The sequence below is a fragment of the Rhinoderma darwinii genome, chromosome 4 (assembly GCF_050947455.1).
Source record: "Rhinoderma darwinii isolate aRhiDar2 chromosome 4, aRhiDar2.hap1, whole genome shotgun sequence".
Lineage (NCBI taxonomy): Eukaryota > Metazoa > Chordata > Amphibia > Anura > Rhinodermatidae > Rhinoderma > Rhinoderma darwinii.
This window is the reverse complement of record NC_134690.1, coordinates 42,438,890-42,456,418: the sequence shown is the minus strand read 5'-3', so window position 1 is coordinate 42,456,418 and position 17,529 is coordinate 42,438,890.

Below are 17,529 nucleotides of genomic sequence, written 5' to 3'. Positions count from 1 at the left end.
TACAGGACTGGACATGGATACAGGACTGGTCACGGACATTGGACTCGTCACGGACACTGGAATCAGGATACAGAACTGAACACGGATACAGGATAGACCCGGACACAGGTTACAGGGAACAGGTTACAGTACCATCGCAGACTAACTCTGGGTTAGAAATAACGTTGCTCAGGCACTGAGGAATTTGGCAGAGTTCCTTAAATAGTCATGGTTCTGGGATAGGCTGGGGGCAATATTCCTGGTGCGCACGCTGGCCGTTTAAGAACTGGGACAAGGGTGCGCGCACCCTATGGGCCTAGGCCGGGAGAGGAGGAAAGTGTACAGCGTATCGGCGTCCCTGGGCAGTATACTGGTGGCCGCTTGGGTGAGTGAGACCCACGTCTGCTGGCTCTACATGGGACAGGTTCCAGTGGTCTAGTTGAAAGCTAAATTTTTCATTTTTGCCTGGTCTTTGGCTTTTGGATTTTTTTTATTTTATTCATCTTTATTAAGAATGTAGCACAGTGCATTCAATTGTTACCACAAACAAGTACTATTGTAACAGAGCACTTATATGCAATGTTTCTCACAGAGCTGAAAGATTTGGTTTTTCATGTTTCCCATTGTACTGTACACCTCATAACATCCACAGCATCATTCAATTATGGTCATAGAACATTTCACTTAGTCCATCTCACTGGCGGAGAGTGCAACCACACATCTCCAGGGTTCCATCGAAACATATGAACCTTATAACAATGTTCCTCTTCAGGGGCGTAACTAGGAAAGACTAGGCAAACCTTTGACTGGGGCCCCCTACCCTTAGGTGCCCCACTTGTAGATAGTGCCTCCCTGTAGACAGTGCTATACAGCCCCCACTGTAGACAGTGCCATACCTTACTTGTAGATAGTGCCATACAGCCCACCAGTAAATAGTGCCACTCAGCCCCACTGTAGATAGCGCCCCACCTCCACCTGTAGATGGAGCCATACAGCCCCCTGTAGATAGCGCCACACAGCCCCCTCTGTAGATAATGCCATACAGCCCCCCTGTAGATAGCGCTTCTCCTCCCCTGTAGATAGTCCCATACAGCTCCCCTGTAGATAGCGCCATACAGCCCGTGTAGATAGCTACATACAGCCCGACCTGTAGATAGCGCCATACAACCCCCCTCCTATAGATAGCGCCATACAGCCCCCCCCCCCGTAGATAGCACCATACAGCCCCCTGTAGATAGCACCATACAGCCCCCTGTAGATAGCACCATACAGCCCCCCTCCTGTAGATAGCACCATACAGCCCCCCTCCTGTAGATAGTGCCATACAGCCCCCTCCTGTAGATAGCGCCATACAGCCCCCCCTCCTGTAGATAGCACCCGCCCAAACAAATAAAACAAAAAACTTTATACTCACCTAGGTCCCGTTCCCGCAATGAACTGAGCAAATCAGCTCCGACGGGAACCTTGCGTAGGCCAGTGTGATCCAGTCATGTCATCACGCCGACCTGCACATGGATCCCATCGGCGCATGACAGGCTGCAGGCCGAACGTGACTTGTAGCCTAATAAATGGCAGAGCAGGGAGATCTGTGTGGCACTATCTACAAGGAGGGCTGTGTGGCACTATCTACAAGGGGGCTGTGTGGCAGTATCTACAATCTACAAGGAGGGCTGTGTGGCATGACCAATAAGCGGGGCTGTGTGTGTCACTATCTACAGGGGGGACTGTGTCTGTCAATATCTACAAGGGGGGCTGTGTGGCAGCGTCTACAAAGGGGGGCTGTGTGGCACTATCTACAAGAAGGGCTGTGTGACACTATCTACAAGAGGGGCTGTGTGGCACTATCTACAAGGGGGACTGTGTGGCACTATCTACAAGAGGGGGTGTGTGGCAATATTTACAAGAAGGGCTGTGTGGCACTATCTACAAGGGGGATGTGTAGTAATATCTACAAGGGGGGCTGTGTGTCACTATCTACAAGGGGGCTGTGTGTGGCATGACCTATGAGGGGGCTGTGTATGTGGCACTATCTACAAGGTGGCTTTGTTTGGCACTCTCTACAAATGGTCTTTGTCTGGCACTATCTACAAGGGGGCTGTGCGTGGCCCTATCTACAGGGGGCTGCATCTGGCACTATCTACAGGGGGCTGTATGTGGCACTATCTACAAGGGTTTGTGTGTGTCACTATCTACAAGGGTCTGAGTGTGTGTCACACTATCTACAGGGGGCCGTGTGTGGAGCTATCTTCTGGGGGCTGTGTGTGGCACTATCTACAAGGGGCTGTGTGTGGCACTATCTACAGGGGGCTGTGTGTGGCACTATCTACAAGGGTTTGCGTGTGTCACTATCTACAAGGGTCTGAGTGTGTGTCACACTATCTACAGGGGGCCGTGTGTGGAACTATCTTCTGGGGGCTGTGTGTGGCACTATCTACAGGGGGCTGTGTTTGTCACTATCTACAGGGGGCTGGAAAAGCGAGAAACCAACATGTCTGTGTGTCAAAATCTGCAGAGACGAGTCGTGGCTGGAATAAAACGTCACAATGATCTTGGCTGGATGAAGAAAAAAAGGGAAATTGAATGAATCTAATCAGAGAAAACATGACCTGTGAGTCACTGGATATAAATGTTCTGTAATCACTTATATCATATGCAGAGCTCCTGTGTATAACAGGCATCTACCACTGCGTGGTCACTATATGGTGGTAATATTGGTCTTTATATAGTGGTTTTTGTTCAGTAACAGTATGTGGGTATTATTCAGTCACTATATTGTTATGGTATGGTGGTATTATTCAGTAACAGTATGGGGGTATTATTCAGTCACTATGTGGTTATGGTGTGGCAGTATTATTCAGTAACAGTATGGGGGTATTATTCAGTCACGATGTGGTTATGGTGTGGCGGTATTATTCAGTAACAGTATGGGGGTATTATTCAGTCACTATGTGGTTATGGTGTGGCGGTATTATTCAGTAACAGTATGGGGGTATTATTCACTCATTATGTGGTTATGGTGTGGCGGTACTATTCAGTAACAGTATGGGGGTAATATTCAGTCACTATGTGGTTATGGCGTGGCGGTATTATTCAGTAACAGTATGGGGGTATTATTCAGTGAATATGTGGTTATGGTGTGGCAGTATTATTCAGTATCAGTATGAGGTATTATTCAGTCACTATGTGGTTATGGTGTGACAGTATTATTCAGTAACAGTATGGGGGTATTATTCAGTCACTATGTGGTTATGGTGTGGCGGTATTATCCAGTAGCAGTATGGGGGTATTATTCAGTCACTATGTGGTTATGGCGTGGCGGTATTATTCAGTAACAGTATGGGGGTATTATTCAGTGAATATGTGGTTATGGTGTGGCAGTATTATTCAGTATCAGTATGAGGTATTATTCAGTCACTATGTGGTTATGGTGTGACAGTATTATTCAGTAACAGTATGGGGGTATTATTCAGTCACTATGTGGTTATGGTGTGGCGGTATTATCCAGTAGCAGTATGGGGGTATTATTCAGTCACTATGTGGTTATGGTGTGGCGGTATTATTCAGTAACAGTATGGGGGTATTATTCAGTCATTATGTGGTTATGGTGTGGCGGTACTATTCAGTAACAGTATGGGGATAATATTCAGTCACTATGTGGTTATGGTGTGGCAGTATTATTCAGTATCAGTATGAGGTATTATTCAGTCACTATGTGGTTATGGTGTGACAGTATTATTCAGTAACAGTATGGGGGTATTATTCAGTCACTATGTGGTTATGGTGTGGCGGTATTATCCAGTAGCAGTATGGGGGTATTATTCAGTCACTATGCGGTTATGGTGTGGCGGTATTATTCAGTAACAGTATGGGGGTATTATTCAGTCATTATGTGGTTATGGTGTGGCGGTACTATTCAGTAACAGTATGGGGATAATATTCAGTCACTATGTGGTTATGGTGTGGCGGTATTATTCAGTAACAGTATGGGGGTTTTATTCAGTTAATATGTGGTTATGGTGTGGTGGTATTATTTGGATCCTATATTGTGTTATTATTGTTAATATTGGTCTTATATTAGTGATTTGTGTTCAGTAACAGTATGCAGGTAATATTTAGTGGTATGATTTAATAACTGTATATGAATATAAAAGAAAAGTCCAAATACAATGTCAGCCGCACAGCCTTATAAATCGTAGGTGGGTGCCGACCTGCCCAGGTCAGGGCTAACAGACCTGCTGTAGTTGAATCCAAAAATCAGGCAGCACTCCAAGGTATAAGCAAAGTAGAAAAAGGTGCTTTATTGATCTTTATTGGTCAGCTTAACACTTGAAAAAGGCTCCTGTGTTAAGCTGAAACGTTGTGTGTATATGCACCAATAAAGCACCTTTTTCTACTTTGCTTATACCTTGGAGTGCTGCCTGATTTTTGGATTCTGTATATGAATATAGATAATTTTTTGTGTGAGAGGGGGATCATATATTTGGGGCATATGATCCACCCTGGACATGCTAGAAATCAGTGATGCAGTTTTCTGCACACCGCCTTCTGAATTGACTGCATTATTAATACCATAATTCAGCATTTGGGGCCCCAATTTGCCAGGGCCACACTGTGTCTAAAACTGGCCCTGAGGTCAGTGCATGGCGATCACTTCTTTCTCTACATCTTGGTCATGTGGCCAGGTTTGAATTAAGATGCCAAAAGTGTTAACACTATGAAGAACAAATTTGCTCTTTAAGTTCTATACCCTCCTTTCAGAAATCTGTAGACACAACTTTGCGAGTCCATGACAATATATTCATAGATATTTTTTTACATAAACGTAAACACTTGTACTGAGAAAGAAAAACCTATTTAGAGTGAAAACATAACAAAATTTATTCTTCAACCTACAGCCAAGTTTTCATGCGCGTTTAATAAGTTTTTACTTTGAATGCCAGGATTATCAATACAATAGGACTATATGTCAGCATGGCACCTTTAATGTCTTAACATAAGAGCATTGTGTTATCTGCATCACATCATGGATGAAAATCTTTTGATTTTTTTTATTTGCATAAACCACTTTTATTGCAGAGAGCATATGTTCCTCATTACATGTCATACCTCAAAAACATGGTCGATGATTTATAAAATGAATACCAGAAACCAGCTGAACTTTCAAAAAAACAATATGTAAAGTTGAATAGGTGCCAACAGGGACCTCAAAAAAAGTGCATGTCAGAGCCTTCTAGGAGAGGACAAGAAATATGTCTGCAAGTCCAAGACTTTACAATCGTTCAGTCTGGACTGGATCCAGAGCGTCTCTTGATTGTGTGGCTCTGTAATAGATAATAAGACGTAATCTCCCATACAGATCTTCATTTAATCCACTGTAGGTAAAAGAAAAGATACTTTTATATCCATTTATTAAAAAGCATGGTTGTAAATAGTTTTTATACATGAGAGTCCAATAGATTTAATACTAACACTAGAGATAGTTTAACGAAGACAAAGCAGGTTGCCTAAGGATATATTTTCCTTCAGGATATTTCTTCTCCTTGTGGTTCAGTCTTAAAACTTCAATGTGCTTGTGAATGTTAGACGTCTCTCAGATCTGCACAGCATTTAACCTGGCAAAGCAGCAGTTTGAACTCAAGAGCTGCCCTCCTCTATTTAACTGGGGAAAGGCAGTTTCCTGTTGTCAGCCATTTTGGAGCCTATGGGCAATTGTCTTTGATCAAGCGGTCACTGAGCCTGCGTAGCAATATATATATCTTCTTCCTCTTTGCTTTCTGTGTCTGTTAGAGACGGTTTTATAGAAAATGGGACCCTTGGCAACAAACAAAGTAGAGCCCCCACTTTTTTAAACAGTTGTTTTAGAATTTCAGGCCACATAATAACACCATACTGTCATATAGTGCCAAAATACTACTGGCATATACAGCCCACATGACACCATCATATAGTGCCCAAATAATATGCAGCATCCAAAAAATACCCTCTTAAATATTCTACGTAATATTGCCACAAAGTTTCCACATAATACTGCAATTCAAATCCCAACTAATGCCACCATACACTGCTAAAAAGTACTAGGTGGTTTGCTTCTGGGGTTCCCATCCTTGTGGGGCCCCAGGCAATTGCCCAGTTTGCCAAACTCTAAAACTGGCTCTTTTATATTTTACTTCTATAGCTTCACCTCTGTCAATTTGGATTAGTACACACGGGGAAGGGACTCCTACATTGAGGTAAAAATACCTCCCTGGGAGCTAACAAAGCCCATTCCTCCTCCTTCTCCCCCTTTGCCGTTTCCATTCCTTGCAAGGTTTTAATAGTGAACTCTGAAGCATATGTCTAAAAGAAAAAAATTGCTGTAAATATACTTTATACTCCTCATACTATGTATTCATCCTGATGGCCTAAGACACAATCTGCAGAAAATGCAGACCAGATTTTAGGTCCAAGGATTCAGTCCGATACAAGTTGTTGCAAAATATGAAAATGTTCTTAATCATAGGGGACGATGAGGTGAGTATAAAAAAAAAAAGTCTGTCAGGTTTACGTTATTTTAACAATTTTTAGAAAAAAACGATGCAAGCTGCACTATATGGTCCGGGATTTATAATGGATTCTGCGATGGAAGCTCCTACTGGAAGACACAAACACAGCCGAATTATAACTAGTGAGGGACCTTCTCCCAGGAAACTAGTTCAAGTGGGTTCTGAAGCATCAGGACCTTATCAGCAATGGACAGATATTTCGGGAGAATACAACATAGTGCTTACAAAGGAGACATACAAGAGCCAGCTGATGGTACCAACGACATGAGAGCTTATACAGGTCTGAGTGCAACGTTTCGTTGTTGTTGACCTTCTTCAGGCACTGTGCTGTGCTGGGGACTGTTCTGTGAGCACTACATAGGTCTTGTAAAGCAGCTGACTGCTGGATGTGGCACCACAAGACTGAAACGTTGCAGTCAGCCACTGGCAATAGGATAAATAAAAAATCTCAACTCCAGTTTTGTTTGCTGGATACTTCTTTATTTATTCAGAATTGGTTTGGGTCCCTATCCATGCACCACCCACAGCTGCTGCTTTACACATTAGACGACATCTAGTTGCAGCGGCAGGCCCGTTAGTATCCTACCTCTCCAGGCCACCCCGCCTCAACGGCGGCACAGGGCTCCCACACCAATCATCTTGCAGCTTCTTACTGCATCCTGTGGCCTGCCCAGCCACAAGTCTAGGTTGCCTGTCACTGCTGATGCCTGCCGACTCACACTATCTCCTCTCACTCTTGTGTCCGTCCCTTCTCCTCACAGTGATTCAATGAGCGTGAGGAGGGAGAGCCCCTTCTACCTATTGTCTCCCATGCTCCCCACAAAGCCTCTGCCACCTGCTTCTGTCCCTCTCCCTCAAACTGTCTCCTTCTGTATTCCCAGTTCCTGCGCTCTGACAAAGCGCCTGCCACCATTTTCACCCCACCCCACACACAGGCCATGCTACATTGAATTTTGTAGTAAAATAGCATGTCAGCGCAGTAGTTGGCCATGCTGTGGCTTTTACATGTAACTCAGACTTTCCAGGATATGCCATCAATTCCACCTCTATGATCTTCACCTATCGGGAGAATCGGGGTCCACTGACCCCCATTCCACCGATCACCACCCACCGCATTCTCTATATACTTCACTGGGGATGTGGCTGCACGCATTGTAGTGTATGGAGAATGTGGCGGCTGAGAATTGGCAAACAGTGGTCAGGTAATATTTGCATGTAGCTGTACTGTAGAGTGGGCCCCCAGAACCAATTTTACTGGTGGGCCCTAGGCAGCCCAGTCCGATACTGCCCACAACTATATTTTTGCTTATTCTACAGACCAAAATGTCAACATTTTTCACATTTGGACTAATTAGATGTACTCCCTAAAAATGGACTCACACACTTCCCACTTCTGATATTATTTTTGCTAATTTTTGTCTTCAACTTTTGGCCAATAAAGCCAATACATTGATTTTCAAAAAGGCCATTCTAGTGCAAAGCAAAAACAGAAATCTGAAACGTGATACATTTACCAATGACAGTCAATGAACATAACCCCATGCTCTTTTCTTTATACCCAACTTCCCTTTGAAGAGATTGGAGACAACCACTTTTTTATCTTCATCACCTGTCAATCTGACAAGTTCTAAAAGTAAAAATGGTGGAATTTCGACCTTTTTTCGCAACGTTGTCGAAAAAAAGAGGCTGCAGAGTAGGACGAACATACACTATCGGAAAAAAAAATTCTCCTGTTATAGTGAAAGAACTTCTAGATTGTCCTAATATAGTATGTCAGAAAAATACAATCTAACCAGCTTACCATACACCATACACTTGGTCCCAACACTGAGAACCCAACAGGATTTTATGTAGGATAAGAAAGCCATCGAGGGACGCACAGGTAAGGACTGAATGGAGAAGTCGCCGCGCACTATGTAACTTAAAGTGGTTATGTGGGGACCAAAAAGTATTAGCAGTGTACTCTCTGCAGTATGTGATACACTCGCTAATATACATTCTGGTCCCCCGTCACACTGATTCTGAGATATTCATAGATTTTTATAGTGCTGTCGGGGGACCAGAAGTCTAGTTGCACAGTCTTCCTTCATGACGACATGACTGTTCGTCACGTGACCGGCCCCGCTGTACTCTATGTACAAGCAGTATCAGTAGTACATCAATTACATTGAGTACAGCGGGGCTGGTCACATGACGAAGCACTATAAATATCTATGAAAATATCGTAATCAGTGTGACGGGGTGGCCGGAATGTATATTAGCGAGTGTACACACACACTGCAGAGAGTATACTGCTAATAATTTTGGTCCCCACATCTCCCCTTTAAGGAAACAACCAAGTACCCGCAATCTCCACCTTTGCAGAAGAAAACTCATTTGTTTAGTTTTTTATCCCACTTCACCTTATTTCTACGTTACTGTTTTAGTGAGTATTCTTTTTAACCCGTTCTGCAAAATTGAAATAAAAAAAGTGAAAAAATAAGGCACTTTAAATAGATTGAAGAACATTATAACAACGCAGAAGTGGATGAAAACGTATGTCAGCTCAGTGAATATCATGAAAACATTACAATATCTATTTGCTTGCACAGTAGTAGAACCATTATACAACATGTAGCCTGGAGTCCCATGTGGAGGGCATATGTGACCTTCTGAAACGTAATTCTTGTATTACGTCCTAAATCACTTAACTAATCAATAGAGACATGTCTTAAGTCATCGACCTACTTGACAAACATGGACCTGTGCCTTTAATCTCCAGAGGAGAAGGTAACATGACGCGGCACTAGACATTCAATTCTGTAAATAAAAATTGTTCATGAAATACCCAACGATCAGCAGAGAGCATAAATTTACCCCTGTGAGGAGAAGGCGAAATTCCCTCCAGCAGGGAATGACGAGTACAAGGCAGATCAGCTCAACAGGCAACTATAACGTCTTTGATGTTGTGATTGGTGAAATGTAGATCACTGACATGTGTGTTACACATTTACACATTGACCTCAGGCTAGTATAGAGGCATTACACTATTTAAAGTGGACGCTCACCTTTGTTGAGGCCGGACTAATGTATTGTAGAATTGTATCAACAGCAATTGCGCACATATAAGCGGTACCGGATTTACATATCAGGAGCCTATACTCACATATTGTCTGGCATCTTAGGCTCTGCCCATCAACTAGGCCACACCTTAACCCCTTCCCGCCGCAGCCCTTTTTCAGATTTTCATTATCGTTTTTTCCTCCCCATCTTCCAAAAGCCATAACGTCTTTATTTTTCCGTCTATATAGTACTATGAGAGCTTTATTTTTGCAGAACGAGTTGTAGTTTTTTGTAGCACCATTTATTTTGCCATATAATGTACTAGGAAACTGGAAAAACGTATTTGTGAGGTAGAAAATGAAAAAAACAGCGATTCCTCCATGGTTTTTTGCGCGCCGTTTTTACGGAATTCACTGTGCAATTAAAACAACATGTTAACTTTATTTTCTGGGTCAATATGACTACGGCGATTCCACATATATATAGTTTTTTCTATATTTTACTACTTTTACAAGCAAAAACCTAAGTGTAAAAAAGAAAATTTATTTTGTGTCGCCAAATTCCGAAAGCCACAACTTTTTTATTTTTCCGTTGATTAAGTGGTCTGAGGGCTTATTTTTTGCGGGATAAGCTGTAGATTTTAATAATACCATTTTGGTGTAAATGCAACGGTTTGATCACTTTTTATTTAATTATTTGTGGGAGATTAGGTGACCAAAAAATAGAGATTATGGCATTTACAATTTTATTTTATTTTTTTGCAGTGTTCACCGTGCGGGTTAAATAATGATATATTGTAATAGTTCAGACTTTTACGGACGCGGCAATACCAATTATGTTTATTTATTTTTTTACTATGCTCTAGGGGGAAAATGGGAAAAGTGTTTTTTGTTTAACTTTTAATTTTTTTATTTTTTTTAACAATGTATTGCAGTATATCGTGATTCTGACAGGCAATTATTAAGCCCTGGGCTTATTAGGTGTACAAAGATGGCGGACCTGGGGGTCTTCATTAGGCCCCCAAGCAGCCGTAGCAACCATCGCCCCCCCCCCCCCGCGCGCGATTGCGTTGCGGGGAGCACGACGAGCTGTTAGAGGGGGTCACCCCCCTCTTTCTAACGATTTAAATGCTACGGTCATTGTTGCGCTCCATACTTCCCCTACCCGTCTTTGGCGTATGGATACGTCAAATGTTGGGAAGGGGTTAAAGGGGTTGTCCAGTTTCAGCAAATTATTGAAATGTTTTTGTATAATTAAAAGTTATACAAATTTCCAAAACAATTTCTGTATTCTTTTCGGTTTACAAGATCTCTGCTTGTTGTTATTCAGTAGGAACGTTCATCTAGCACCATTTGCATTTCATCTAGCGCCATTTGTTATGGGGCTCCTGGTGAAAGAGGCTCCGGCACTAAACTGCTTCCCCCTGTTACCGACTGAGTCATAGCCTCTTCTGCAGCCACCTCTAGGGGAAGCTTATAGCATATAGATTATTACAGCTCCCATTGAGTTGAATAGTAGCTGTATAAACCTATATCTAATAAGCTCCCCCTAGTGGTGGCTATAGGCAACCAGAGTTTTAGCATGACTGATTTATCATCTGTGACCATGTAAAAGGAAGCAGGGAATTTGTGTGAAAAACAAAGTTCCAAATCATGCAAAGTTAATTTAAAAAACTCTGGCTGAATTAAAAAAAAAGAAAAAAAGAATATATATATATATATATATATATATATATATATATATATATATAGATAGATATTGTATCCTTTAAAAAGCAGTACATTTGTCCAAACCCTTACTAAGAGGGGGAGGCATTATCAGTTTCTAGGTTTGCTTCTGCTTTGAAGTCTTCCACTTGTTCCTCAATTCGCACCGTTCAGTGCCCTTCCCCCAGGTCCATCTCTAGGCTCAGGCCTACTGTGCCTAAAGGTAAATTCGACCCTTCATGTAACATTGGGGCTTCCTTTACCATTAGGAGATTTCTCTTAGTAAAACAGAAAAGTTCAGATTTTTTTTTTTTTTTTTAAAGTAACTAAAGTGAACTTTCTTTAATATGGCATCTGATAATCCCGACAGTTTGATACCCCGCGCTTATTTCCAACTGAGAAATGAAAGATAAAGTGGAATTTCACAAACAGAAGACTAAGCTGGGATAATCAATTAGTTAATTCCTCTGATTAAAAAACAAAAGTTATAGCAAATTTATCGAAATATGAACCTCAAATCGCAGGGAATTTTATGCTCCGCCTCTTCTCCTCCTTAGAACGGCCCCAGAAATTAGTAGAATTTCATTTTTAATGCAAATTAGCACAAGCCCTATCCATTTTGTGGTCCAGTTTTCTAGTCAGTCGCTAAAAAACTAGGTGGTCTATTGGCATGTAGTGTGAGGCTGGGTTCACACGACCACATTAACGTCCGTAATGGACGGACGTATTTCGGCCGGAAGTCCTGGACCGAACTCAGTGCAGGGAGCCGGGCTCCTAGCATCGTAGTTATGTACGATGCTAGGAGTCCCCGCCTCTCCGTGGAACTACTGTCCCGTACTGAAAACATGATCACAGTACGGGACAGTTGTCCTGCAGCGAGGCGGGGACTTCTAGCATCGTACATAACTACGATGCTAGGAGCCCGGCTCCCTGCACTGAGTTCGGTCCGGGACTTCCGGCCGAAATACGTCCATCCATTACGGACGTTAATGTGGTCGTGTGAACCCAGCCTTACAGTTGCGGACTTTGGGATAACATTTTGTCTACCTTTAAAATGTCGTTTTTATATAGTTGTGTCCTTTTTACCTTTTTAGTTATCTCAACATATTCTGAGATGTGTGGCGCGAGATGACAAGCATTGAAAAAAACCTTATTTTGTGATACCCTGTCATGAAATGTCTATGCTATAGGTGTCTATGTGTGGCCTTCCAGTGGTTGTGGTGATGTGAATTGCATTCGGTCAAGGATTTTGCTAGCATATCGCGATATTGTATTGAATTGGTTTCATGAAAAATTGGAGTCCTTAACCAAATTCTAGCAAAGGTAAGGCTGAACACATCTGTAATGAACTATCCGATAATCCAGAATACCTGATAATCCGGCACCTCAGGTCACACTGTTGCTGGATAAAATGATTTTCACTGTACAACCTTCTAAAATACAAAAGCCAGGGAGATGCCTTGTTCACATCTGCTTCATGGTTTTTGTTAAAAACTGAATGCTTGATGCAGTGTCGGTTCTGTCGCACATTAACGGCGTCTGATGGACGCCATTAACTTCATGCTATAGTATTCAAATATGACGGAATCTGCAATGAAGCTTCCTGACACAGATGTGAGCATAGCCTTACTGATAAATTCTGTTGTTTATTACATTGATCATATGAAGTGTTTCCTACAGAGCTTCTTATGCATTTTCTGACTAAACAGGACAAGATTCCCAACATCTGGGAAGTGATTATTCTCACATTGACACTCTTTCCTTGACGTGTATCTGGTCTCTCACCAACTTAGTCATAGATTATTCCGTTTATACAGTAGCGGGAGATAGAGGGTCAAAAGCGTGGAGACATTACATTCTCTGCATTTTCTCTCTGAGACAGGAAATAAGCATTCAGTAGCTTGAATAAGATCAAGGACCGGAGTAATCTCAAAGATAGATAGATAGATAGATAGATAGATAGATAGATAGATAGATAGATAGATAGATAGATAGATAGATAGATAGATAGATAGATAGATAGATAGAACGGACGGACAAACGGACGGACGGACGGACAGACAGATAGATAGATAATGATAGACAGACAGACAGATAGATAGATAATGATAGACAGACAGACAGACAGACAGATAGATAGATAGATAGATAGATAGATAGATAGATAGATAGATAGATAGATAGATAGATAGATAGATAGATAGATAGATAGATAGATAGATACAGTTAGCTGATTGGTGGGGGTTACGGAAGTTGGACTCTCACCGATCTGATATTCATGACCTCTGTCATCAATATCAAAGTCCTGGAAAACCCTATAATATATATTTTTATTCTGATACAGGGCTCCAAATCTGTTGCATAGACAGGTTAGGTGATAAAATGTGGGCTGCCTTCAGCCACCACTAGGGGAAGTTAAAGGAGCACTTCAGGATTTTTTTTTTATCTTGACCCACATTTGTAAAGTACAGCCGATAGACGGCAGTGCGGGCAATTCTCTTATCGGGCGCTTTCTTTCCATTCTTTTCTATTACGCTCCGCCGTTATATCACGTGATAATTTACCTGATGTACTTTGATGTACGCTCTGAAGCTTCCCTTAGTGATGGCTGCAGCCAGCCCAAATCTTACTATTTAAGTCTATGTCTATGCGGGGCACTTGGAGCTTTGTATCAGATACATGGAGCTCCGACTACTATAAATATATATTCAAAAAATGAATCAGCGCAGAATTTTGGTCCTCTTTAGACTAAATAAAACGGTGTTCAAGGGTGGACGTTCACTTTCAGCTTACAAAGCGGTTACCTCAATATTGTTTGTGGATAGGTGACGGGGGCACTTTAACGTCTAGTCACATATAAAATGTGTTTATTTGATCATTCTGCCTCATGAATTATACATATAAATACATTGACACTGGATAGAGCCCAGCACAGCTGTCATATGTGATGCCAGTGTGTAGCGATCGATGCCAGAAGGTTTGTTGAAGAAACGGTTTCGAGCTGATGTGAAGGGGCGGCCTCCCAGGCTGTATAAATTTGCAGTAGCTGAGAGCTATTTCACCGCTTCATTTGAAGTAAAAACATTACTTAGAATTCTGTCGTAACTAATCTGAAAATGTGTTTTTGTAAGCGATCTCTACATTCTTTTCTCATGTCCACGTATCATGTGACCCACGATAAAAGCTCTGCAGATATCTAATGTTTTCATTAGTTTGCAGCCTCGTATTAGTGACTTTTTAATGGTCAGTATAATAAAATATTTATTTCTTTTTATCAATCATCAGAAATAACATACACTCCAATACCAATATACCCCAATATATGCACAATAGGGTCAGGAGACCACAATGTTACTCAGGAGAAGTGTTGTCTACATTCTCGAAATGTCCAGAAGACTCTCAGAAAATGGAGACCTCGCGGACTCCCGGAAGAGTAGGCCATTCTCCCACGCAGGGTTCTCCTCAGATTATCTGCACTCAGGACCAGGACAAGGGTTAGGCAGTGTAGGTGGCTGACTAGGGGGCCATGAGGGGAGCACCGTTGCCTTTAAAGTTTTGTCTACTGCCAATTGGGCATAGAGTCGGAGTGGATGACAATGGCGTACTACACCACCGTACATGCAGATATGTTACATAAACAGACAGAACATGCATCTTACTGGGTCATTCAGCTATCAAGCTAAAGTTTAGAGGCCGAGGATTGGGTGGGGGGCACATTCTGAAGCCCCTGTCTGTTCTACAAACTCTTCCCTGCTGGTGAATTCTGGAGGGCAGAGATCTGATGTCTTATGTTCTGTGCCATGTATGAAGAAATAACTCTCCATGACTTTCAGTACAATTTATTTATCAGTGGCGTAACTTGAAGCTCCTCTGTCCCAATGCAAAAATCTCAAGAGGGACCCTACCATGTACCATTTATAATACTGGTGTCTTCTTCTGTGGCATTGGGGGTTCCTCGGACACCAGGGCCTCTGCACCCACTATTACTATGCCCCTGATATTCAGATAGTTGAAGGCGTAGCATATATGTTAAGGGCCAGGGCATATGCCTGAAAATTTTACTTGCTGCCCACAATTTCTCCCTCAAAAAATCTCTCAAAAGTAGGCAAATATGCTCAAGAGCAACATGTATCTTGCAGATCTATTTTAAGCAGCTCTCGACTGCCCAATTATTATGCAAAGCATAATAATTTTGTTGCATCTTTCCGCTAGTCCATGAGCAATCCAAGCCCCCTCCAGTCGGGGACATAAAATAAAAAAAGTAGATACTCATCTCACCGCTCCTCTTCGCTTTTTCCCTTTGAGTCCCCTCAGCAGACTGGGGCTCATACAATGTCCTGATGCCGGGCAGCGTCAGCGTCTAATATGCGACACAGCTCTCAACGTCATCAGTTCTGCGTCACATACAACGTCCTGACGATGCCCGGCATCAGTACGCTGTATGAGCCACAGACGCTAGTGAAAGCCTGAGGGGACTTGGAGGGGAGAAAAGGAGCGCTTAGTATACTTTTTTTTTTATCGTCTGATAGGGGGTTGTCTGATTTGGGTGGACAAGGTATGAAACCCAGCAAGGGCCTCCATTTTCTATGTCTCACAGAGGGAAATCTAGACTTTTACTATTAATTTAAGCAAGTTTTCTTGCATAAAGTATAATGAATTTGTCGCCTTTCTGTAAGTCACCCCATTTTCAAAAAGTAGTTATTTGTCACCCATAGGTGCAGACAACAGCTGATTGTCCTTAGCGACCACATTATTTTCACACAAAACTAGCATGGCAACATTATTCTTTGGGTTACTATTAATAACACACATCACATGTGAGACTATCGCCATATTCAACCACAACCTATAGAGGCACATTTGTGACCCATTTTTAGAAATAGGAGCACTACAAAAGTAGGGTAGTTGCCCATAGCAACCAATGAGGTCCAAGCTCTCATTTTACAGAAGCGCTTTTGAAAACAAAAGAAGGAATCTGATTGGTTACTATGGGCAACTACTCCACTTTTCCTTTGCACCAGTTTTGTTAAATCTCCACCATTGTCTTTCTCCCATAACTCGCTGAGCTACGCTGTTTCCGTACGTCCCATAGTAGTGAATGTCAGTTACGGAAACAGCGTAGCATGTGAGCTACGCGGTTTCCCCTAACTGCCATACGCTTCTATGGGACGTATGGAAACGGTAGATCAGCGAGCAACGGTATTTTCATCTAACATTGTCGGAAATCCCGCTTCAGCGGGAACACAGCGGGGTGTAGGGGGCCACGTTCTAGAGATAGGTGCGGGTCCCAGGGGTGGGACCCGCATCTATCTGACATTTATGACATATCCTGTGGATATGTCCTACATGTCACTGATGGTAAAACCCCTTTAATGAATAGCAATATGTCCGCATGCACTCTCAATACTTCTTGGTCAAGATCCAGACTGAGCAGTAGTAAGATTTCACCCATCCATAACTCACCCATTTTCCTCAGCAACTCCTATGGCCTACTGACCAAAAGACAACCAGGTGCATATCTCTTTACTTGACGGCACCTCCAACCATGTTCTTTCTGCTAGGCGACAGCCGCCTGCTGTCGAGGTTGGTCACCCCCAGCAACCGTATCTTGGCAGCTCAGAAGAATAGACTTTTTAACACTTGGCCACTCGGCAACAGGACAACCGACCATACAATAGTTCACACTCGGGCATCCCCAGACTGGCCTTGATTTGTTGCCCTTAGCAAAGATACTCACATTTTGTATCTCGGGCATCCAAGTCCTTTGGTTTTTCTTGCAAATGAGTATCAACCCTCAACGCACCATTTGTTGTAGATGTGTTGTAGAGCATCCACTTTGTATGAAAGGTCATCTTTCTAGGAACAACTCCACTTGCGCCCTCATGGGTCTAATCTGCCCGAAGCTACCCGACGCTAATTTTGTGGCTAAATACGCTGCAGACATGACTACTTTTTTCAGCTCCGCCGTTTTCAATTCTGAATTCATGTGTCGGAATCAGCGTGAATGTTCTGTCGTGTCAACATGGCCTACGTCCCCATGCACACGACTATGCCCGTAATCACAGTCCGTGACAGCTGCGGACAGCCAACCGCATTTGCGGGCCGTGCTCCTATATGGGAGCACAGTCCATATAAAGCAAAAAATAGGACATGTCCTATCTTTTGCGGAGCCTTTCTACGGCAGGGACACCTTCCCGTAAATCTACAGGAAGATGCCTGTTGGCTATAGAAATGAATGGGTCCGTAATTACGGACAAAAT